Source organism: Triticum dicoccoides, chromosome 6B, assembly GCF_002162155.2.
Source record: "Triticum dicoccoides isolate Atlit2015 ecotype Zavitan chromosome 6B, WEW_v2.0, whole genome shotgun sequence".
In the NCBI taxonomy this organism is placed as follows: domain Eukaryota; kingdom Viridiplantae; phylum Streptophyta; class Magnoliopsida; order Poales; family Poaceae; genus Triticum; species Triticum dicoccoides.
Genome location: NC_041391.1, coordinates 512,991,695 through 513,016,540, shown reverse-complemented (window position 1 = coordinate 513,016,540; position 24,846 = coordinate 512,991,695). Strand labels below are relative to the sequence as shown.

At 48.0% G+C, this 24,846-nt stretch overlaps 1 pseudogene; it reads left to right on the top strand.

Annotated features, from left to right (window-relative positions):
• The first annotated feature begins 789 nt into the window (after positions 1–789).
• The window catches only part of LOC119321233, a 184,334-nt pseudogene continuing 160,277 nt past the window's right edge, over positions 790–24,846 (top strand).

The following is a 24,846-nucleotide window of genomic DNA, read 5'->3' as shown; positions in this document are numbered from 1 at the left end:
GCTACTACTTAAAAGGAATTCTTAGCAGTGGTGTTTGCTTGTGATAAATTTGGATCCTACATTGTTGATTCCAAAGTGACCGTTCATACTGATCATGCTGCTATAAAATATCTTATGGAAAAGAAAGATGCTAAACCAAGACTCATTAGGTGGGTTCTTCTGCTACAAGAATTTCATTTGCATATCACTAAGAGAAAAGGAGCAGAGAACCCGTAGCTGATAACTTGTCTAGGCTTGAAAATAATCTTTATGACCCACAACCTATTAATGTTAGCTTTCTTGATAAGGAGTTAGCTGCAATAAATGTTTCTAATAGCACACCTTGGTATGCTGACTATGCTAATTATATTGTTGCTAAATACATACCACCTAGCTTCAGTTACCAACAAAAGAAAAAAATTCTTCTATGATTTAAGACATTACTTTTGGGATGACCCACATCTTTATAAAGAAGAATTAGATGGTATTATTAGACGTTATTGACCTGAGCATGAACAGGAACAAATCCTACGGAAATGTCACTCCAAAGCTTATGGAGGACATCACGCGGGAGACAGAACCACTCATAAGGTATTGCAATATGGGTTTTATTGGCCTACTCTCTTCAAGGATGCCCGTAAGTTCATCTTATCTTGTGATGAATGTCAAATAATAGGTAATATCGGTAAGCGTCAAGAAATGCCTATGAATTATTCACTTGCTGTCGAACCATTTGATGTTTGGGGGTTGGATTTCATGGGATCTTTTTCTTCCTCTAATGGGTATACTCATATTTTGGCTGCTATTGATTATGTTACTAAGTGGGTAGAAGCTATCCCAACTAGTAGTGCCGACCACAACACCTCTATTAAAATGCTTAAGGAAGTTATTTTCCCTAGGTTTGGAGTCCCTAGATATTTAATGACTGATGGTGGTTCGCACTTTATTCATGTTGTTTTCCGTAAAATGCTTGCCAAGTATGATGTTAACCATAGAATTGCATCACCTTATCATCCTCGGTCTAGTGGTCAAGTTGAACTTAGTAATAGAGAAATAAAACTAATTTTACAAAAGACAGTCAATAGGTCCCGAAAGGAATTGGTCTAAGAAACCAGATGATATACTTTGGGCTTATAGAACAGCATATCAAAATCCAATGGGTATGTCTCCTTATAAAATGGTTTATGGAAAAGCTTGTCATTTGCCTCTTTAGTTAGAACATAAAGCATATTGGGCAATTAAAGAACTCAACTATGATTTCAAACTTGCTGGTGAAAAGAGGTTATTTGATATTAGCTCATTAGATGAATGGAGAACCCAGGCTTATGAAAATGCAAAGTTATTCAAAGAAAAAGTTAAAAGATGGCATGATAAAAGAACCCAAAAGCGTAAGTTCAAGGTTGGAGAATATGTTCTTTTGTACAACTCTCGTTTCAGATTCATTGCAGGAAAACTCCTCTCCAAATGGGTTGGACCTTATGTTATCGAGGAGGTCTATCGATCAGGAGTTATCAAAATAAATAATGCCGAAGGCACTAACCCGAAGGTTGTTAATGGGAAATGAATAAAACATAATATCTTAGGTACACCCATTTATGTTTAAAGCAGTATTATCCAAACTATGACACCAGAAGAACACATAAAAGAAACCTTCCGGAACCACTCCAGAATCATGAAAAAAAGGAGGTACGTGATACGGTAAGTAAATGGACTCCGAAAAATCCGCAAAAATGTTTTTGTCAGTTTTGGAATATTTAGAAAATTAGGAAAATAAGAAACTACCAGGAAGGTGACCCTGGTGGGCACAATACACCAGGGCGTGTGCCTAGCACCAGGTGCGCCCAGGTGGGTTGTGCCCACCTCGGGTACCTTCCGGACTCCGTTTTTCTTCCGTTTGCTTGTTTTCCAAGATAAAAAATCTTTATATACTCCCCAAACTTGTTGACCTCCGTATCGCGGAGAAATCTCCTATTTTCTTTTCTTGTTGTTTTCTATCAGATCTAATCCACCATGGCCTTTTCAAGCTCCTCCAAGGACAAGTTCTTTGAGAACGTCATCAACCCGTATCTACGGGAGGTGATGCAGCACCCTCAAGCTATCCAGATGCGTGATGGGGTGCTCCACATGCGCGATGTACAAGGCCCCAAGGGGACTGGGTCCATGGAGGCCAGGCTTGAAGCTATGGAGTAGGAAGTCTTCCGGTGCAAGGGGATGGTGGAACTTGGACTCAATGCCAATCACCTCATGATCGCGGACTACATCCGTGATCTCAAGGTGGATGGAAAGTCCATGAAGGACATCGTCTTCTACTTCAATGAGCAAATCAACTTCCTCCAGAGCTAGATCTAGGACCTTCAAAATCAAGTATTTGAATATGAGGCAAGGTTTAAAGGTACGAGTTTGGCTTCTAGTTACAGGATCCGAGAGACTCACTCTTCCTCTTATGATGGTTAGCCTCTGCCATGGAAACCCGAGGACAGGATCAGCGCTACTTCATCACCACCACCTCCTTCTTCATCACCAAAAGAAAATTAAGTATTGGGTATGGGCACTCCGCTTGGCTTTTGCCATGCTTGGGGGAGGTGCCCCGGTATCGTATGACCTCCACTATCTTTTGCCTTTACTTTTCTTAGTTCGATCCTTTCTTTTTGAGAGTTTGCTTAGTGATCTATCTTTGTAATCGTGTGCGAGATATATAATAAAGTTTAGTTTGAGTTTTGCTTCTTTTACTTTCATGTTTCGATAAAGGAAAGGAAATAAATGCAAAAGATCATATGCTAATCTTATGGTAAGTAATGACATCACATAAGGAAAAGTATAAGTAGAAAATTTTGTTGTAGATTGACAAACAAAGCATTGGTCAATGATGCAACTCATAAAAGAATTAATAAGGGAAGAGAAGATTCACATGCAAATACACTATCCTGGAAATCTTTTGTGATTGTGAGCACCCATCAAAATATTATATGAAAAAATTGTTGACGTTGGACAAGGAAGACAGCGTAATGACTTATGTTTGTTCATATTCCTATAGAAGATCCTTCAACATTTGGTGTTTGCCCCCTATCTTTGCTAGCCAAAAATTCCGCACCAAGTAGAGATACTACTTGTGCATCCAAAAACCCGTAAACACAAATCTTGTTTTGAGAATCCACCATACCTACCTATGGATTGAGCAAGTTCCTTCAAGTAAGTTGTCATCAGTGCAATAAGGCACTAAAGATTGCTTCTAAAAGTGTTAGATCATTTAGTGTAAGAGAAAATAGAGCGTTGTACGAACTTGTGATGGTGAAGAATAAAAGCGACAGACTGCATAATAAAGGTTTCCATCATAAGGGGCAATATAACGTGACGTTATCTTGCACTAAAGGTTGAGCATACAAACAAAAAGCGCATGGCAACCTCTGCTTCCCTCTGCGAAGGGCCTATCTTTTACTTTTATGTATTTACTTTCATGCAAGAGTCAAATTTCTTCTCTCTATTCCTTTTTATTTTCTCTTTTGGCAAGCATCATGTGGTGAGGAAAGATCTAGGCACATATATCTAGTTGAATATGGGTACCATGAGTTATTATTGTTGACATCACGCTTGAGGTGAGTACGTTGGGAGGCGAAACTATACGCCTCTATCTTTCTATGTGTTCGGGTGAAACGTTTTGCTCATGTATATGCGGTGAGTGTAAACAATCATAGAAGACTATATGATGGTTGAGTATGTGGACTTGCCTAAAGGCTCCGATATGTGACCCTTCCTGAAAAGATGAAGAGTTGTAGTTGCAAAGTTGACTGATAATATAGTTTGTTGCTTTCCAATAGAGTTTATGCTTATTACTTCGATGTTGTGATGAATTGTTACTTATTCATGAGAACTTTATGATAAAAGTTCTATTATAAAAGTTTTATGTTAAAGGTTGTTGCTGTTATAATAAGTTACATGATGCTTCTATGTCCGTATTTTGTTTATATCGACACCTCTCTCTCTCTCTCTCTCTCTCTCTCTCTCTCTAAGCATGTGGACATGTTTTTTGATTTTGGTTTTCACTTGAGTACAAGCGAGGCCTAAGCTTGGGGGAGTTGATACGTCCATTTTGCATCATGTTTACCTACTATTATTTATGTTGTTTTATTGCATAGTACTGGTTTTTGGAGTAATTCTAATTCATTTTCTCTCATAATATGCAAGGTACAGACAAAGGGGGAGAATTCCGGCAACTGGAAATCTGGACCTGAAAAAGCTACACCAGGCTACCTATTCTGCACAACTCCAAATGAGCGGGAACTTCACGAGGATTTTTTATGGAATAAATGAGTATTTTTGGAGCAAATAAGTACCAGAAAGGGCCCACCAGGTGGGCACAACCCACCTGGGCGCGCCAGGGAGCCCAGGCGCGACCTGGTGGGTTGTGCTCACCTCGGCCCACCTCCGGTGCCCCTCTTCTGGTACATAAGTCATTTTGACCTACAAAAAATAAAGAGAGGACTTTCGGGAAGAAGCGCCGCTTTCTTGAGGTGGAACCTGGCAAGAGCACTTTTGTCGTCCGATGCCGGGGGAACTTCCCTCCCGGAGGGGGAAATCATCATCATCATCATCATCACCAACAACTCTCCCATCTTGGGGAGGGATATCTCCATCAACATCTTCAACATCACCATCTCGTCTCAAACCCTAGTTCATCTCTTGTGTTCAATCTTTGCACCGGAACTATAGATTGGTGCTTGTGGGTGAGTAGTTGTGTTGATTACATCTTGTAGTTGATTACTATATGGTTTATTTGGTGGAAGATTATATGTTCAGATCCATTATGCTATTTAATACCCCTATGATCTTGAGCATGATTATCATTTGTGAGTAGTTACTTTTGTTCTTGATGTCATGGGAGAAATCATGTTGCAAGTAATCATGTGAACTTGATATGTGTTCGATATTTTGATGATATGTATGTTGTGATTCCCTTAGTGGTGTCATGTGAACCTCGACTACATGACACTTCACCATATTTGGGGCTAAGAGAATGCATTGTGGAGTAGTTATTAGATGATTGGCTGCGAGAGTGACAGAAGCTTAAACCATAGTTTATGCGCTATTCCATAAGGGACCAATTGGATCCAAAAGTTTAATGCTATGGTTAGAATTTATTCTTAATAGTTTTCTCGTAGTTACGGATGCTTGCGAGGGGGTTAATCATAAGTAGGAGGTTTGTTCAAGTAAAAACAGCACCTAAGCACCGGTCCACCCACATACCAAATTATCAAAGAAGCGAACACAAATCGAACCAGCATGATGAAATTGACTAGATGAAATTCCCGTGTACCCTCAAGAACACTTTGCTTATCATAAGAGACCACTTTAGTCTGTCCTTTGCCTCAAAAGGATTGGGATACCTTGTTGCACTTTTGTTACTTCTACTGTTACTTGCTCGTTACAAATTACCTTGCTATCAAACTACTCTTTTACTTACAATTTCAGCACTTGCAGACATTACCTTGTTGAAAGCACTTGTCATTTCCTTCTGCTCCTCGTTGGGTTCGACACTCTTACTTATCGAAAATGCTACAATTGATCCCATATACTTGTGGGTCATCATGCATTCCTCCTAGGGCGCGCCCCTGTGTCTTGTCGCCTCCTCAGGGATCTTCTGACTTGGACTCCAAGTCCTCTGGATGTCTTCTGGTCCAAGAAAAATTATCACGAAAGTTTTGTTCTGTTTGGACTCCGTTTGAATTCATTGTCTGTAAAACTCATAAACAAGCAAAAAACAGAAATTGGCACTAGGCTATAGGTCAATAAGTTAGTCCCAAAAATAATATAAAATAACATATTAATGCATATAAAACATCCAAAACAGACAATATAATAGCGTGGAACAATAAAAAATATAGATGCATTAGAGACGTATCAAGCATCCCCAAGCTTAATTCCCGTTTGTCCTCGAGTAGGTAAATGATAAAAACAGAATTTTTGACGTGGAATGCTACCTAACATATTTATCCATGTAATTTTCTTTATTGTGGCATGAATATTCAGATCCATAAGATTCAAAACAAAAGTTTAATATTGACTTAAAAACAATAACACTTCAAGCATACTAATAAAGAAATCATGTCTTCTCAAAATAACATGGCCAAAGAAAGTTATCCTACAAAATCATACAGTCTAGCTATGCTCCGTCTTCGTCACACAAAGTATTAAATCATGCACAACCCCGGTCTTAATCAAGCAATTGTTTCATACTTTAGTATTCTCAAACTTTTTCAACTTTCACGTAATGCATGAGCGTGAGCCATGGATATAGCACTATAGATGGAATAGAATATGGTGGTTGTGGAGAAGACAATAAGAAGGAGATAGTCTCACATCAACTAGGCATATTAATGGACTATGGAGATGCCCATCAATATATCAATGTAAATGAGTAGGGATTGCCATGCAACAGATGCACTAGAGCTATAAGGGTATGAAAGCTCAAAAACAAACTAAGTGGGTGTGCATCCAACTCGCTTGCTCACGAAGACCTAGGGCAATTTGAGGAAGTCCATCATTGGAATATACAAGCCAAGTTCTATAATGAGAAATTCCCACTAGTATATGAAAGTGACAACTTAGGAGACTCTCTATCATGAAGATCATGGTGCTACTTTGAACCACACGTGTGGTAAAAGGATAGTAGCATTGCCCCTTCTCTCTTTTCTCTCATTTTTTGTGTCGGTTTCTTTTGGCCTCTTTTTTTTATTTGGGCTTCTTTGGCCACTTCTATTTTTTGAAAAGTCCGGAGACTCATCCCAACTTGTGAGGGAATCATAGCTTCCATCATCCTTTACTCACATGGGACAATGCTCTAATAATGATTATCATCACACTTTTATTTACTTACAACTCAAGAATTACAACTCAATTCTAGAATAAGTTATGACTCTATAGGAATGCATCATGCATATGAGAACAACATGACAACGATGGTGCATGTCATAATAAACGGAACGGTGGAAGTTGCATGGAAATATATCTCAGAATGGCTATGGGAATGCCATAATAGCTAGGTATGTGGCATTTTTGAGGAAAGTAATGGTGGGATTAATGCACTGGTGAGAATTGTGCGGTACTAGAGAGGCTAGCAATGACTGTTGGGCTATGAAGATACAAGATAGAAGACTTCTTCCCGTGTCTGGATGGGACTCTCCTTTGCGTGGATGGCAAGCTTGGCGTTCGGATATGTAGATTCCTTTCTCTGTAACCGACTTTGTATAACCCTAGTCCCCTCCGGTGTCTATATAAACCGAAGGGTTTAGTCCGTAGAGGCAATCACAATCATAATCAGGTTTTAGCCATTACGATCTCGTGGTAGATCAACTCTTGTAATACTCATATTCATCAAGATCAATCAAGCAGGAAGTAGGGTATTACCTCCATAGAGAGGGCCTGAACCTGGGTAAACATCGTGTCCCCTGTCTCCTATTACCATCGACCTTAGATGCACAGTTCGGGACCCCCTACCTGAGATCCGCCGGTTTTGACACCGACATTGGTGCCAAAAGGTTTGATGGCCCCTTCAATCATCCACAACAATGTGGTCCAGGGGGAGGTCCTCCTCCCAGGACAGATCTTTGTATTCGGCGGCTTTGCACTGCGGGCCAACTCGCTTGGCCATCTGGAGTAGATCGACAGCTATGCCCCTGGCCATCAGGTCAGGTTTGGAAGCCTGAATTACATTGTCGATATCCGCGGAGACTTGAACTTCGATGGATTCGAGCCCACGACAGCCGCTCGCTGCTGCCACGATGAACATGACCTAAATCTGTCATCGGACCGTGCCCAGGAAATAGCGCCTATAACTGCTCTGGCCCTAGATCCGGAGCAGATAGTGCCGACCGAGGAGGGGAAGCTTAACCCCGCTGCGGAAGCCGTAGACTTTGTTGCGTTAGAGCCGCACACAGATCCAACCTCGAGTGGGCCCTGTGTCATCGGAACCTCGGATTCGTCTCCATCCATAGGTTCTGAACCGCGTACATCCGTGCCCATCGAACATGATCAAGCGCCGATCATGGAGTTCAGCTCCGCGGACATCTTCCGGCACTCACCTTTTGGCGATGTGCTAAACTCATTAAAAGCCCTCTCCTTATCTGGGGGCTCTCAGCCGAACTATATCCGGCTTGAATTGGAATTTGATGATGGAGAATTTCGCTTCCCACCCACCACCCACTGCATAGCCACTATCGAAGACTTAACCGACATGCTTGATTACGACTCCGAAGACATCGACAGTATGGACGATGATGACGGAGAGGAGCAGGAACAGAAACCACCGCTTACAGGGCGCTGGACAGCCACCTCCTTGCATTATGTATACATGGTGGATACACCCAAAGAGAACAACGACAACAATGAGAAGGATCTAGTCAAGGATAAAGCTCCTGAGATATAGCCAAAGCGCCGACGTCAGCGGCGCTGCTCTAAACCACGCCATGGAAAAAGCAACAATACCGACACATGAGAAAATAATACTCTGGACGATGCCGAAGACAATGAAGACCCCGTTGAGCCAACTTCCGAGCAGGACAAACAGGAGGATGGGCGAGTTAGCCCTGATGAACAGGCCATGCATGAAGACTCGGAGGACAGTAACTACCTTCCGCTCTCCGAGGACGAGGTGAGACTCGGCGATGAAGACTTTATCGTGCCTGAGGAGCCCGTAGACCAGGAGTGCTTCAAGCACCGGCTAATAGCCACTGCAAGGAGCTTGAAAAAGAAGCAGCAACAGCTTCAAGCTGATCAAGATCTGCTCAACGATAGATGGACTAATGTCCTAGCAGCCGGAGAATACGGCCTCGAGCGCCCAACCAAAAGTTACCCGAAGCACAAATTGCTACCCCAATTCGATGACGAGGCACTGGAACCCGTCCTACCAGCACGTAATGCGGCTGACCAACCACCACGTGGCCGGGACAAAGCGGCAACTCAAGCCGAACACCAGCCCGCGCTACCTCGCCGTAAAAACAGAGACACAACAGCTCGGGGATACACATATGATTTGCGGCATGACGTGGGAAACTGAGGATGTCAGACCAGATCGATCTACGGATCGCGGGGACGTGCCCTGACACCCGAGGATAGCCACCCGACCGGATGTGGCAAGTATAACCACGTCTGGGCTGAAAACCGCAGACAAACTCCATCCGAGCTACGTCGCGACTTGGCTCGATATAGAGGCGCCGCACACCCCCTCTGCTTCACTGATGAAGTAATGGAACATGAATTCCTAGAATGGTTTAAACCCGTGAACATCAAATCATATGATGGGACAACAGACCCCGCGGTATGGATTGAGGATTTTCTTCTCCATATTCACATGGCCCGCAGTGATGATCTTCATGCCATCAAATACCTCCCGCTAAAACTAAAGGGACCAGCTCGGCACTAGTTGAACAGCCTGCCCAAAAACTCCATTGGCAGCTGGGAGGACTTGGAAGATGCCTTCCTCGACAACTTCCAAGTTACATATGTCCGACCTCCGGATGCCAATGACTTAAGTCACATAGTTCAACATCTCGGAGAGGCAGCCAAGAAATTCTGGACTAGGTTCTTAACTAAAAAGAACCAGATCGTCGACTGTCCGGATGCCGAAGCCCTAGCGGACTTTAAACATAGCATTCGTGACGAATGGCTCGCCCGACACCTCGGCCAAGAAAAGCTGAAGTCCATGGCAACCCTCACGACACTCATGACTCGCTTCTGTGCGGGCGAAGATAGCTGGCTAGCCCATAGCAATAACAACACAAGCAAACCTGGCACTTCTGAAGCCAGAAATAGCAACGGCAAGCCCCGATGCAACAGACACAAGCGTCGAAGCAACGGTGACAACACCGAAGTCACGGCGGTCAACGTCGGATTCAGTGGCTCTAAATCCGGTCAGCGAAAGAAGCCATATAAAAGAAACAATCCGGGCCTGTCCAGTTTGGACCGCATACTCGATCGTCCATGTCAAATCCACGGAACTCCTGATAAACCAGCCAATCATACCAACAGAGAATGTTGGGTTTTTAAACAGGCCGGCAAGTTAAATGCCGAGAACAAGGAGAAGGGGTCGCAAAGCAAGGATGACGACGAGGAGCCCCGACCACTGAACACAGGGGGACAGAAGAAGTCCCCCCCCCAAGTTAAACGGTGAACATGATATACTCTACCCATATCCCTAAGAGGGAGCGCAAGCGCGCGCTCAGGGACGTCTACGCGATAGAGCCAGTCGCCCCACAGTTCAATCCATGGTCGTCTTGCCCGATCACATTCGATCGCAGGGACCATCCGACCTGTATCCGTCATGGCGGTTCAGCCACACTAGTTCTCGACCCAATCATTGATGGATTCCATCTTACACGAGTACTCATGGACGGGGCGGCAGCCTAAACCTGCTCTATCAGGATACAATGCACAAAATGGGTATTGATACCTCAAGGATCAAGCCCACAAAAACCACCTTTAAAGGTGTCATACCAAGTGTAGGGGCCCGCTATACAGGCTCAATCACACTGGAGGAGTGAGGGAGTCCTGGACTAAGGGGTCCTCGGACAGCCAGACTATATGCTTGGGCCGGACTGTTGGGCTACGAAGATACAAGATAGAAGACTTCGTCCCGTGTCCGAATGGGACTCTCCTTGGCGTGGAAGGCAAGCTTGGCGATTCTGATATGTAGATTCCTTCCTCTGTAACCGACTTTGTACAACCCTAGTCCCCCCCGTTGTCTATATGAACCGGAGGGTTTAGACTTCTAGGGAGAGACACATCAATCATAACCTCATAGGCTAGACTTCTAGGGTTTAGCCATTACGATCTCATGGTAGATCAACTCTTGTAATACTCATATTCATCAAGATCAATCAAGCAGGAAGTAGGGTATTACCTCCATGGAGAGGGCCCGAACCTGGGTAAACATCGTGTCCCCCGCCTCCTGTCACCATCGACCTTAGACGCACAGTTCGGGACCCCCTACCCGAGATCCGCCGGTTTTGATACCGACATTGGTGCTTTCATTGAGAGTTCCACTGTGTCGTCGAAGATAGGCTTGATGGCTCCATCAATCATCTACAACAATGCAGTCCAGGGGGAAATCTTCCTCCCTGGACAGATCTTCGTATTCGGCGGCTTCGCACTACAGGCCACCTCGATTGGCCATCTAGAGCAGATCGATAGCTACACCCCTGGCCATCAGGTTAGATTCGGAAGGCTGAATTTTGTGCTGATGTCCGCTGAGACTTGCACTTCGACGAATTCGAGCCCATGACGGCAGTCCCCGGCCACTACGATGAACATGACCTAGATCTATCATCGCGCCACACGCAGGATATAGCACCTGTGACCACCCTGGCCCTAGAGCCGGAGCGGACTATGTCGTCTGAGGACGGGAAGCTTAACCCCGCCACCGAGGCCATAGACTCGGCGGTGCTCGAGCCACACACAGACTCAACATCGACCAGGGCTTGTGTCACCGGAACCCCGGACTTGTCTCCGGCCATGGATTCCGGACCGCGTGCATGCGCGTCTACTGAACCTAATTGGGCCCCGGTCTTGGAGTTCAGCTCCGCGGACATCTTCTAGCACTCGCCTTTTGGCGACGTGTTAAATTCATTGAAATCTCTCTCCCTGTCAGGGGATTCTTGGCCGAACTATGTCCGGCTCGAATGGGAAGCGGATGATGGAGAAATTCGTTCCCCACCCACCACCCACTTTATAGCCACTATCGATGACTTAACCGACATGCTTGAATATGACTCCGAAGACATCAACGGTACGGACGACGATGCCGGAGACGATTAGGAACCACTGCCTACAGGGCGTTGGATAGCCACCTCCTTGTACGACATATACTTGGTGGATACACCCAAAGAAAATAACGGTGGCGATAAAAATCTAGTCGAGGACAAACCTCCTGAGATACAGCCGAAGCACCAACTTTAGTGGCGCCGCTCTAAGGCACGCCGTGTAAAAATAGCAACACCGTCATAGAAGAGGACAACACTCCGGACGGTGCCGAAAACAATGAAGACCCCGTTGAGCCAACCTCCGAACAGGAGGAACGGGATGATGGGCGAGTCAGCCCTGGCGAACAAGCCATGAACGAAGACTCAGAGGATAGCAACTACCTTCCGCTCTCTGAGGACGAGGTTAGCCTCGGTGACAAAGATTTCATCGTGCCTGAAGAGCCCGCCAAACAGGAACACTTTAAGCGTCAGCTAATTGCCACTGCAAGAAGCCTGAAAAAAGCAGTAGCAGCTTCAAGCTGATCAAAATCTGCTCAATGAAAGATGGACTGACGTCCTGGAAGCCGAGGAACATGGCCTCGAGCACCCAACCAAAAGCTACCTGAAGCGCAAACTATTACCACAGTTTGATGACGAGGCGCTAGAGCCCGTCCTACCAAGGTACAATATGGCTGACCGACCACCACGTAGCCGGGACAAAGCGGCACCTCAAGCCGAATACCAGCCCGCACTACCTCGCTGAACAAATAGAAATACAACAGCTCGGGGATATACACATGACCTGCAACGCGATTTGGAAAAGGGAGCAGGTCAGACAAGATCAATCTATGGATCACGGGGGTGCGCCTTGACGCGCGACAACGGCCATCTGGCGGAACGTGAGAAACATAACCACATCCGGGCCGAAAACCACAGACGAGCTCCATCCGAACTAAGTCACGACTTGGCCCGATATAGGGGCGCCGCACACCCCCTCTGCTTCACTAACAAAGTAATGGGACATGATTTCCCAAAAGGGTTTAAACCCGTAAACATCGAATCATACGATGGCACAACAGACCCCGCGGTGTGGATTGAGGATTTTCTTCTCCACATTCATATGGCCTGCGGTGATGATCTTCACGCCATCAAATACCTCCCGCTCAAACTCAAGGGACCAGCTAGATACTGGTTAAACAGTCTGCCCGAAAACTCCATTGGCAGCTGGGAGGAATTGGAGGACGCCTTCCTCGACAACTTCCCAGCCACATATGTACGACCTCCGGATGCCGATGACCTAACTCATATAATCCAACAGCCCGGAGAGTCAGCCAGGAAATTCTGGACTCGGTTCCTAACTAAAAAGAACCGGATCATCGACTGCCCGGACGCCAAAGCCCTAGCGGCCTTTAAGCACACCATCCACGATGAATGGCTGGCCAGACATGTCGGCCAGTAAAAACTGAATTCCATGTCAGCCCTTACGGCACTCATGACCCGCTTTTGTGCGGGCGAAGACAGCTGGCTAGCCCGTAGCAACAACAACACAAAGCGAACCTAGCACTTCTCAAGCCAGAAACAACAATGGCAAGCCCCGACGCAATAGACATAAGCGTCGAAACAACAGTGATAGTACCGAAGACACGGCGGTCAACACTGGATTCAGCGGCTCTAAGTCTGGTCAGCGGAAGAAGCCATTTAAAAGGAACAACCGGGCCCGTCCGGTCTGGACTGCATACTAGATCGATCATGCCAAATCCATGGCACTCTGGATAAACCAGCCAATCATACCAACAGGGAATGTTGGGTTTTCAAACAGGCCGGCAAGTTAAATGCCGAGAATAAGGAGAAAGGGTCGCAAAGCGAGGACGATGACGAGGAATCCCGACCAACGAACACAGGGGGACAGAAGAAATTTCCCCCCTAAGTTAAAATGGTGAACATTATATACGCCACCCATATCCCCAAGAAGGAGCGCAAGCATGCACTCTGGGACGTCTACGCGATGGAGCCATTCGCCCCAAAATTTAACCCATGGTCCTCCTGTCCGATCACCTTCGATCGCAGGGACCATCCAACCAGTATCTGTCATGGCGGTTCAGCCGCACTGGTCCTTGACCCAATTATTGAAGGATTACATCTCACGTGAGTCCTCATGGATGGTGGCAGCAGCCTGAACCTGCTCTATCAGGATACAGTGCACAAAATGGGTATCGATCGCTCAAGGATCAAGCCCACAAAAACCACCTTTAAAGGTGTCATACCAGGTGTAGAGGCCTGTTGTACGGGCTCAATCACACTGGAAGTGGTCTTCGGATCCCCAGATTATTTCCGAAGCGAAGAGTTAATCTTTGATATCGTCCCCTTCCGCAGTGGCCATCATGCACTCTCGGACGAACCGCATTTTCTCGATCCAATGTGGTACCGCACTATGCCTACCTCAAGCTCAAGATGCTCGGACCTCGCGGTGTTATAACAGTCAATGGAAATACGGAGCGCTCCCTCCATACTGAGGAGCACACCGCGGCCCTTGCAGCAGAAGTACAGAGTAGCCTTCTTAGGCAGAACCTCAATTCGGCAGTAAAGCCCCCACACACCGTCAGGCGAGTCTGAACTACTCTGTAGCGGGACCGTCCAGCTCGTCTAGAGCTCAGCTAGCAATTCGGCCTCCGTCCCAGTCCCAATCAAGCGGTGAAATTTGTGCCACGCATACATTACTACACACTCAAAGTACCATGGGCAAGGATAGAGGCATAGCTAGACCATGGTCCACAATGCGGCTCAACCACGCCTGGATCCACATACCTTCACCGTTTCTTTTTTATTTATTTCAGGTTTTTCTCTTCTTGAGGCTTTTTCTGATAACCTGATAATCGGACCCATCACGGGATGAATACACCAAGGATGCAAGGAGCTTTGACGTACAAAGGGAATCCCCAGGTGGTCTCTGCTAACGATCGCTATACCTGTTTTACATACCCGTATGCAGCCCACTCTTGGTCATGGCATATTAAATAGCCTTACTTGCTTATCGCATTACTTGTACAAGTACGTCTCGACGTATTAATCAAATTAATATGGAAAATAATTCCCAGCGTTAGCTTATTACTTCATTTTTTCCTCGTCTTTGTATTTTTTATTGCACCCGTACGCTCTGGTACGCATTACTTCGCCAGGGGCTTCATCGCGCCCCGCAATATGGCAATAAAGTCCGAACACTTTTGTAGTATAGTTCGGCACCCCAAACTTATAGCATTATATGCATCGGCTCCGAATCATGTCTTTGGTCAATAGTTGGGTTGCCAGGCTCCTGTGCTTACTACCTTATGTTCCGCTATATCGGCTAGGGTAGTAAAGGGAGAACTATTGCGACTGTGTCCCGGTTCTTCCGGACGAGCACCTCAGTAGAGAAAGCCGAAAACTGACTGTCATGATGCGGCGAGAGCTAGTTCGCTGTTTGAGAGGTCTTCAAATCCTTAGAGATTTTTTCCGCTTTACGCGAGGAATTGGTTCTTATCCGATTAGGCATGTATAGCGCCCCAGCTTCGGTCTTCCGAATACCAGGGGCTTCGCCAAAATTTTCATTGTTAAACTCCTATGGCTAAGTGAGGGTGATAAAGTCATATAGTCCGATTGCCTTGGTCATTGCGTTAAACACCTCCTTTAAGGACCAAAAGTTGGAGTAAAGAGTGTTTATACTTATCCTGAACACCCCCATACTATCTACGTGGGGGCAGAAGCTGACGACTGGCCAACTCTCAGATTTCATAAACGGCCGCACAGGAGGTAAAACTTTAAAACAAACAAGCATTATATTACATAAAGAACTTGTTTTATATTACAGGATAGGATAACATGAATATTTTCATGGGAATATAATATCCTTGGCACACTGCTCCGCCACAAGGCGGGATCCCTCCAGGACACTATCAAAATATAGTTCAGGTCGGCGGTGCTCCTTGCCCTCAGGCGGCCCATCGGTCACCAGCTTCGTGGCATCCATCTCCGCCCAGTGCATCTTGGCGTGGGCAAAGGCCATCCGTGCACCTTCAATGTAGACCGACCGCTTTATAACTTCAAGCTGTGGGTAGGCACTCACAAGCCGCTTTACAAGTCCGAAGTAGCTGTTGGGCATGTGCTCGGCAGGCCACATCCGGACTATTAGGTCCTTCATGGCTAGTTCGGCTGCCTTGTGCAGTTCGACCAGTTGTTTCAACTAGTCTCTAAATGGCACTAGATGTTCTGGCCCACGGTATTGCGACTAGAACAGCTTCTCCATAGAGCTCCCTTCTTCGGCTCGATAAAACTCAGCAGCATCTGATATGCTGCGCGGCAAATCCGTGAACGCCCCTGGAGAGCTCCAAATTCGGGTAAGTAAAAGGAATGTATCCTTCACATACTTGCTTTGCATAATGAAATCCTTACCCACCACGATCTTCTTGGCCAACTGGATTTCCTGGAGGGTGCTCTGGGCTTCGGCCCGGGCATCTTGTGCGCTCTGGCGGGCCTTGGCAAGTTCGAACTCTCGAGTCTTATAATCACGCTCCAAGGACTCGTACTTCTTGATGACGTCCTGGAGCTCTTGCTGGACCTCGCTGACCCGAGCCTCCTGCTTCTCGCGCGCGGCGCATTCCTTGGCCTCTTTGTCCTCAGCATCGGCCAATGCCTTCTTGAGTGCCGCCACCTCGGTCGTGGCCCCTAATGAAGTTCATGACACTTTAGTCAGCACGAACCTTTCATCCTTCCTGACTATACACGCAGGTTACTACATACCTTTGCTTTCTTCAATCTGCTTCCTCACGAGGCCGAGCTCTTCCTCGGCCCGCTCCAGGTTTTGCTTTAGTCCGGGGACCTCCACAGTATGAGCAGCAGCAACTAGTAGCGATGCCTGCTTATTATCATAGACATATTATGTTAGACTCCTGCAAAAATTATTTTGATCCTCTGTTCGGCTTTTCTTTCCGAACACCGAAAAGAGCATCAGGGGCTACTGTGTACACTGTGATATTCTTTTATACTTATATTACTTACCTCAAAGCCTGTTAGAAGGCTAGTGCAGGCTTCGGTCAATCCACTTTTCGCTGCCTGGACCTTCCCAATCTCCGCACCCATTAGGGTATGGTGTTCATCAACCATGGAAGCGCCTTTCAGCGCTTCCAGCAACTTGTCTGGTGCCTCTGGTTGGACAGAGGTCACTGGCATCATAGGCGTGCCCCTTCCCTTTGAAGGGGGTTGCTCGCCTGATTCCAGAACTTTAGGGGTCTCCGGAATTGTATTCGGATGAGGGCCAAATTGAATGCGGCCCCATCGTCAGTGTCGATAGGGGTCTGCTCCCCCATGTGTTCGGCAGCCGAGGCTTCACCCTCTGGCACCTCCTGTACGGCCACCAGATTCCATCCCAGGACGGGGATCCTTCGGGATGATGCTTCGGCGCCATCTAGGTCCCGGGGAGAGGTAGCCGACGGAAGGGTCTCGCTGTTCATCACCGTTGGGTCCATCAAATCCTCTAATGAGGACCGATCAAGGTGAGACTGAGCCAGACTGCAAGTGCATAATGTAAGCATGTTAAAATAATAGAGTGAAGAATCCAGATATGAGTACGTTTCCGGACATTTACGAGTCGGCCAGGGGCTTCTCCCTGGGCAGCCACTCCCAGCTCCTGTTGGTGGCTGCTGTGGAGCTATCCAAAAAGGAAGCCTTCCCTTTCTTGGACGCACCGGCCTCCGGATGCGTGGGGGGCGTCCTTTTCTCTTTTTTTTCCTGCGGAAGGGGAGTGGATTTCTTCCTCGTCCTCCTCTTCTTTGTCGTCTTCGGCGGAGGAGCGGCCTCGGCGTCTTCGAACGTCATGTCCGGAGTACCCATATGGCGGAGACCACTTCTGGTCCCCTTTGCCTTCTTCTTGGCCTTCTTCTCCGGCACCTTGTAAGGCGCCAAAATCAGCATCTTCATCAGGAGCGGGATCTCTGGGCCTTCGGGCAGCGGGGCCGGACAGTCAATTTGTTCCGCCATCTCTGTCCAATCCTGAAATAATCGATAGAGAGACTTAGATGCCTTCCTCTCATGCGCGAGTAAAGGGAACACCTTGAAAACGTGAAAGGGCTTACCGGATTTGCAGGATGGGTTAGGTCGTGCCCACGATCCTCGTCCGTGGCCGGCGACACCTCGTTGTCCTTGAAGAGCACCTTCCATATATCTTCGTGCATCGTACCGAAGAGTTCTAACAGAGTCTGGTGCTTGGCCGGGTCATCCTCCCACAGGAGGCAAGTCCGGCGTTGGCATGGAAGAATCCGGTGGACGAGCATGACCTAGACCACGTCGACGAGCTTGACTTTCTTGATTATCATATGCTGGACGCGCGTCTAGAGCGCTGTCAGCTCGTCCGGAGAGCCCCAGGGTAGGCCCTTCTCTTGCCAGGAGGTGAGCCTCGTCAGGACTGCGGATCGGAATCCAGGGGCCGCCGCCTAGTTGGTGTCGCGCGGCTTGGTGATGTAGAACCATCCCGACTGCCACCACTTCACTGTCTCCACAAAGGAGCCCTCGGGCCAGGTGACATTGGGCATCTTGCCCACCATGGCGCCCACGCACTCGGCTTGTTGGCCGCTCACCACCTTGGGCTTCACATTGAAGGTCTTCAGCCACAGGCTGAAGTGAGGTGGGATGCGGAGAAAGGCCTTGCACATGACAATGAATGCCGAGATGTTGAGGATAGAGTTGTGGGCCAAATCATGGAGGTCCAGCCCATAGTAAAACATCAGTCCGCGGACAAACGGGTGGAGAGGGAATCCCAGCCCGCGGACGAAGTGTGTGAGGAACACAACCCTCTCATGGGGCTCTAGGGTAGGGACGATCTATCCCTTAGCCGAAAGTCGATGAACGATTTCCTTGGCCAGGTAACCGGCCTCCCGGAGCCCCTTGATGTCCTTCTTCTTGACAGAAGAGGCCATCCACTTGCCTCCAACCCCTGATCCAGACATGTTTGGAGTGCTTTTTTGGGCAGAGAAGGCAAGAACTTGGGCGCTGGAGCTTGAGAATGGATGGGCAGAGGAAGGAGAAGGCGTGGGTGAATGAGGATGAATCCTTATCCCCTTATAAAGGTAGTGAAAGTTATGCCCCTCCCTGCTCACCTTAAATTCTGCCTATTCCCCAAGCGCCATGCAGATGATACGGTTGGGTTACCCATGCCCGTATTTATGAGAATCCCGTGATAAGGGGACATGATCTCTGCTTTGACAAGACGTGCCAGTGAAACCGCACCTTGAAATACGGGGCGGCAGGCTAAAAACGGTTCGAATAATGACCGGGCAATGGCGTGATGTCACGCTACCAAAAGTTGTCAGTGGATTAGACTCGTGAAATATTATACTCTCTACGGTTGTGTGTGGTACTTGTTTTGCAGAGCCGGACACATTTCCTGTGTTCGGAAGACTGTGTTGGAGTATTCGGAGAAGGAACCCGCGTTGCAATGCCGAAGACAATTTGCGCGCCAGACTCATTGTCATTGAAGCCTGGGTGAGGGGATACTGAGGAAGTCCTGGACTAAGGGGTCCTCGGACAGCTGGACTATATGCTTGGTCCGGACTGTTGGGCTATGAAGATACAAGATAGAAGACTTCGTCCCGTGTCCGGATGGGGCTCTCCTTGTTGTGGAAGGCAAGCTTGGCGATTCGGGTATGTAGATTCCTTCCTCTGTAACCGACTTTGTACAACCCTAGTCCCCCCCGGTATCTATATAAACCAGAGGGTTTAGACTTCTAGGGAGAGACACATCAATCACAACCTCATAGGCTAGACTTCTACGGTTTAGCCATTACGATCTCGTGGTAGATCAACTCTTCTAATACTCATATTCATCAAGATCAATCTAGTAGGAAGTAGGGTATTACCTCCATAGAGAGGGCCCGAACCTGGGTAAACATCGTGTCCCCCGCCTCCTGTTACCATCAACCTTAGACGCACAGTTCGGGACCCCCTACCCGAGATCCACCGGTTTTGACACCGACAAGGTGGTCTTCGGATCCCTGGACAACTTCCGAAGCGAAGAGTTGATCTTTGATATCGTCCCCTTCCGCAGCGGCTATCACGCACTGCTCGGATGAAAGGCATTCACTCGATTCAATGCGGTGCCACACTATGCTTATCTCAAGCTCAAGATGCCCTGACCATGCAGTGTCATAACAGTTAATGGAAACATGGAACGCTCCCTCTGTACTGAGGAGCACACCGCTGCCCTTGCAGCAGAAGCACAGAGCAGCCTTTTTAGGCAGAACCTTAATTCGGTGGCCAAGCTCCCGGACACTGTCAAACGAGTCTGGACTACTCTGCAGCAGGACAGTCCATCTCGTCAAGAGCTTGACTAGCAATTCAGCCTCCGTCCTAGTCCCGATCAAACTGCGGCATTTGTACCACGCGTACATAACTACACACTCATAATACCATGGGCATAGATGGAGGCACAGCTAGATCGTGGTCCATAGTACGGCTCAACCTGTCCTAGACCCACATACTTTCACTTTTCCTTTTTATTTTCAGGTTTCTTTTGGCCTGATTGTTGGACCTATCAAGGGACGAATACACGAAGACCACAAGAAGCATTGACGTATAAGGGAATTTCCACGTGGTCTCTTTAAACGATCGTTATGCCTATTTTTAAGAACCCACATGCAGCTCTCCCTTGGTTGTGGCATGTTAAATAGCCCTGTTGCTTATCGCACTAGTTGTACAAATACGCTTTAACGTATTAATCAAAATATAATGGAAAATAGCCCAAACTCTGTGGCATTAGCCTATTGCTTATTTTTTTCTTTTTTATTGTTATCAATTGCACCCGTACACTTTGGTGTGCCTTAATTGGCTAGGGGCTTCATTACGCCCCATAATACGGCAACAAAGTCCGAGCACTTTTTTATAGTATAGTTCGGCACCCCGAACTTATAACATTATATGCATTGGCTCCGAGTCATGTCTTTGGTCAATAGTTGGGTTGCCCGGCTCCTGTGCATACTACCTTACATTCTGCTATATCGGCTAGGGTAGTAAAGGGAGAACTACTACGATTGTGTCCTGGTTCATCCGGATGAGCACCTCAGTAGAGAAAGTCGAAATTTGACTGTCATGATGCAGCGTGAGCCGGTCAGCTGTTTGAGTGGTTTCAAATCTTTTGCAATTTTTTCCGCATTATGTGATGAATCGGTTTTATCCGATCAGGTGTTTAGAGCATCCCAAGTTCGGACTTACGAATACTAGGGGTAGCGCCTAAATTTTTATTGTCAAACTCCCATGGCTAAGTGAGGGTGATAAAGCCATATAGTCCGATTGCCTGGTTTGTTGTGCTAAACACCTCCTTTAAGGACCAAACTTTGGAGTAAAGAGTGTTTAGATTTATCCCGAACACCCCCGTACTACCTACGTGGGGGGCGGAAGCCGACGACTGGCCAACTCTCAGATTTAACAACACGGCCGCACAGGAGGTAACATTTTAAATAACAAGCATTATATTACATAACGATCTTGTTTCATAGTACAGGACAGGATAACATGAATGTATTCATTCAAAGATAACATCCTTAGCGCATTGCTCCGCCACAAGGAGGGATCCGTCCAGGACACTGTCAAAATACAGCTCGGGCGTGCGGTGCTCCTTGCCCGCGGGAGGTCCCTCGGTCGCAACCTTCACGTCGTCCATCTTCACCCAATGCATCTTGACTCAGGCGAAGGCCATGTGCGCGCCTTCGATGCAGACCGACCGCTTGATGGCATCAAGCCGGGGGCATGCATTGACCAGACGCTTCACGAGCCTGAAGTAGCTGCTGGGAATAGCTTCGGCAGGCCATAGCCAGATTATTAAATCCTTCATGGCTAGTTCGGCCACCCTATGCAGTTCGACCAGCTGTTTTAGCTGATCGCTAAAGGGCACCGGATATTCTAGCGCAAGGTATTGCGACCAAAATAGTTTCTCCGTAGAGCTCCTATCGGTGTGAAAACCGGCGGATCTCGGGTAGGGGGTCCCGAACTGTGCGTCTAGGCAGATGGTAATAGGAGACGAGGGACACGATATTTTTACCCAGGTTCGGGCCCTCTTGATGGAGGTAAAACCCTACGTCATGCTTGATTAATATTGATGATGTGGGTTACAAGAGTAGATCTACCACGAGATCAAGGAAGCTAAACCCTAGAAGCTAGCCTATGGTATGATTGTTGTTCGTCCTATGGACTAAGGCCATCCGGTTTATATAGACACCGGAGAGGGCTAGGGTTACACAGAGTCAGTTACAAAGGTAGGAGATCTACATATCCGTATCACCAATCTTCCCTTCCACGCCAAGGAAAGTCCCATCCGGACACGGGACGAAGTCTTCAACCTTGTATCTTCATAGTCTTGGAGTCCGGCCGATGATGATAGTTCGGCTATCCGGACACCCCTAGTCTGGGACTCCCTCAGTAGCCCCCGAACCAGGCTTCAATAACGACGAATCCGGAGCGTATGTTGTCTTTGGTGTTTGCAAGGCGGGTTCTTCTTCATGCTCCATGTGTTTGCCGGATAGTGTCCGGTTGCTTCATAAATGCTGCGCTCCTTGGGTTCCGCGTCCAATAATGGTCTTCTTCCACGCGTCGCACGAATGTGAAAAGCCAGGGTATTTTTATGTTTTACCCCCTAGCTGCGCAAATAAGCTGCCTATAAGAGAGGCGAGGATCCAGATCCAAATCACATCATCCTCCTTCCGCAAGCACTCATCGAGGCGCATCTGACACCAAACCCATTCCAACATGGACAGTCGACGCGGCTCCTCTTCTCGCGCTCCCAGCCCTAAGCCAGGAGATTGGAGGAGATGCTCAGTCCCACACAGCGAGTTAGTGACGCTCCAAGCAGAGGGATATCTTCCCCCGGCCTTCATGGTTCCGGTTTGAGCCGGACTGGCCACCTACAAAGGTGGGAAGCAGGCGGAGAGCGCCCCCAATCCCTCCAAAGGAGAGCGGGTGTGCTTCGTCTCCTACTTAATAAGGGGACTCGGATTTCCTATACATCCGTTTCTTCGGGGGCTCCTGGAGTTCTACGGACTCCAGCTTCATCACCTTACACCTGCCTCCATTTTGCACATCGCGGGCTTTGTAGCTCTATGTGAGCTGTTCTTGGGCATTGAGCCCCATTTTGCGCTGTGGAAGAGGCTGTTCTGCCTCGTACCCCACTCTCACGAGGGGTCGATATATCAAGTGGGCGGAGCCGAAATATGGCGCATCGCCGGGACCGGATAACTGCCCGGGACCCCGAAGAAGGCGTCCGAAGATTGGCCTTCGGAGTGGTTTTATATGGAGGACGCTCCGCTGCCGGATCCAGTCCGGATCGGCCTTCCGGAGTTCAGCAACGCTCCCCTGAAGAAACGCCTAAGTTGGCGCCCACAGAGCCCTCGACGAGAAGATGATAGTAGCGTCCATTACTTGATGGGCCGGATACGGCTGCTAGCCCATTCCAGATTAACCATGATCGGAGTCATGGCCACATGCATTATGCGTGGGGTGCAGCCGCTCCAATATAGGGGCCACCCCATGTGGGACTTCAACGGAGACGACGACGCCACCCGTCACGGCCACAAGGGACCTGGCTCGGCCGACGATCTGGTGAAGATCCTGTTCGGCTTGTACAAGGGGGAGAAGGAGGACTTCCTCCGCATGAATCCTCTGAACGGATTTTCCATGAACAACCCTCGGAGCTGGGTAAGCGGTCGCATGCATATCTGAACCGTGCCTTTAAAGGCAATTGTCTTATTGTATGATTTTGACACAGGAACTGCGTCGGGATGTGGAGGGCATAAAAAGCCCAGCCCCACAACCCGAAGACCCAGAAAGGTCCCTTGATCCGGCCTCCGAAGAGGATCCGGACTTAGCAGTGGAACTGATCGACGGGGTGTACCACCAGCTCAGCGTAGATAATGCTTTAGTCGCCATTATGGCTGACTACCCCGGTTTGTGTCCGACTTCCCCGGTGAGTACGACCAAAGTCCTAGCGCCGTTACTTCTTTAATGCTTAGTTCTGACCACCGTGCACCAATGGTGTTCGACAGGAAGCGCCTTTACGGCAGGAAGTCGAGCCCGCGGCGATCGGCCGACAAGGGTCAGTCCAGCCCAGCAGGCGGAAGAGGAGTGCGACGCAAACTGAAACGTCGCCGCAACGGTACGGAGCACCGCTATTTTTTAAGGGAAGGATTCCCCAGAGGTATATTAATGCTCATAACTTTTCCAGAAAGAGCGCTCGCTGGACATTGTCCGGAGAGGTTGCCAATCAAGCCTCCGCCAGCCATGCTCCTACGCATGGCCCAGAAGGGGAGGCGAATACAAGGCATGAGTCGGACGCTCCTCCGACGGAGGATGCAGGCAGGCTGTCCGCCACCCGGTCTGAGGTGGAGAGCACCATGAATCACAGGCGTCGCCGGACAGTTCTTCGTGACGCATGTTTCTCCCCGGAGGCGTTAAATGCCTTTGATGCGGGAAACGCGCACCTCCATGCCACTCAAGATGGGTTAACCAGAGCCACGGAGCAGTATGTGAAAGACATACGTGTAAGTAATTTTAATAGTTGTATATGCCAGTAGCCCCCGAGACTTAAAATGGTTAAAATAACTGATTTAAGGATCAATTTTTATGCAGGATCTTACGGAGAAGAATACCCATCTGTCCCAGGAGCTCCAAGAGTGCAAGGCCCAACTTGAGGCCGCACTGGCCGCCACAGGGGGAGCCACAGAGACCCCCGCTGGTAAGACGTACTTTGAAAAGATAATTAATTAACAAAGTGCGGCGTGAATCTGACAATAATATTGCAGAGGGCGCCGGACTAGATCCGAACAAGTAATAGCTACTGCGTCAGCTAAAGGCTGGCGAGAGGGTGCTTATGAAGGTGCAGCAGGAGAGAAACAAGCTCCAAGATGCCCACACCCAGCTAGGAGAAGAGCTGAAAGGTGTTCGGGCCCAGCTGTCTGGCTCCTTGAAGGAGAATCAGCGACTTCGTCGCGGCATTTATAGTAAGTGCTTGAGCAAATTCCTTTGAAAAGAAGAATTCGGCGAGGAAGTCGTTTGACAGAAATATGTCTTTAGGTGTGCTCACAGGTTGCCCTGCGGAGGAAATGCCTGGGTCAACAGGTGACCAACT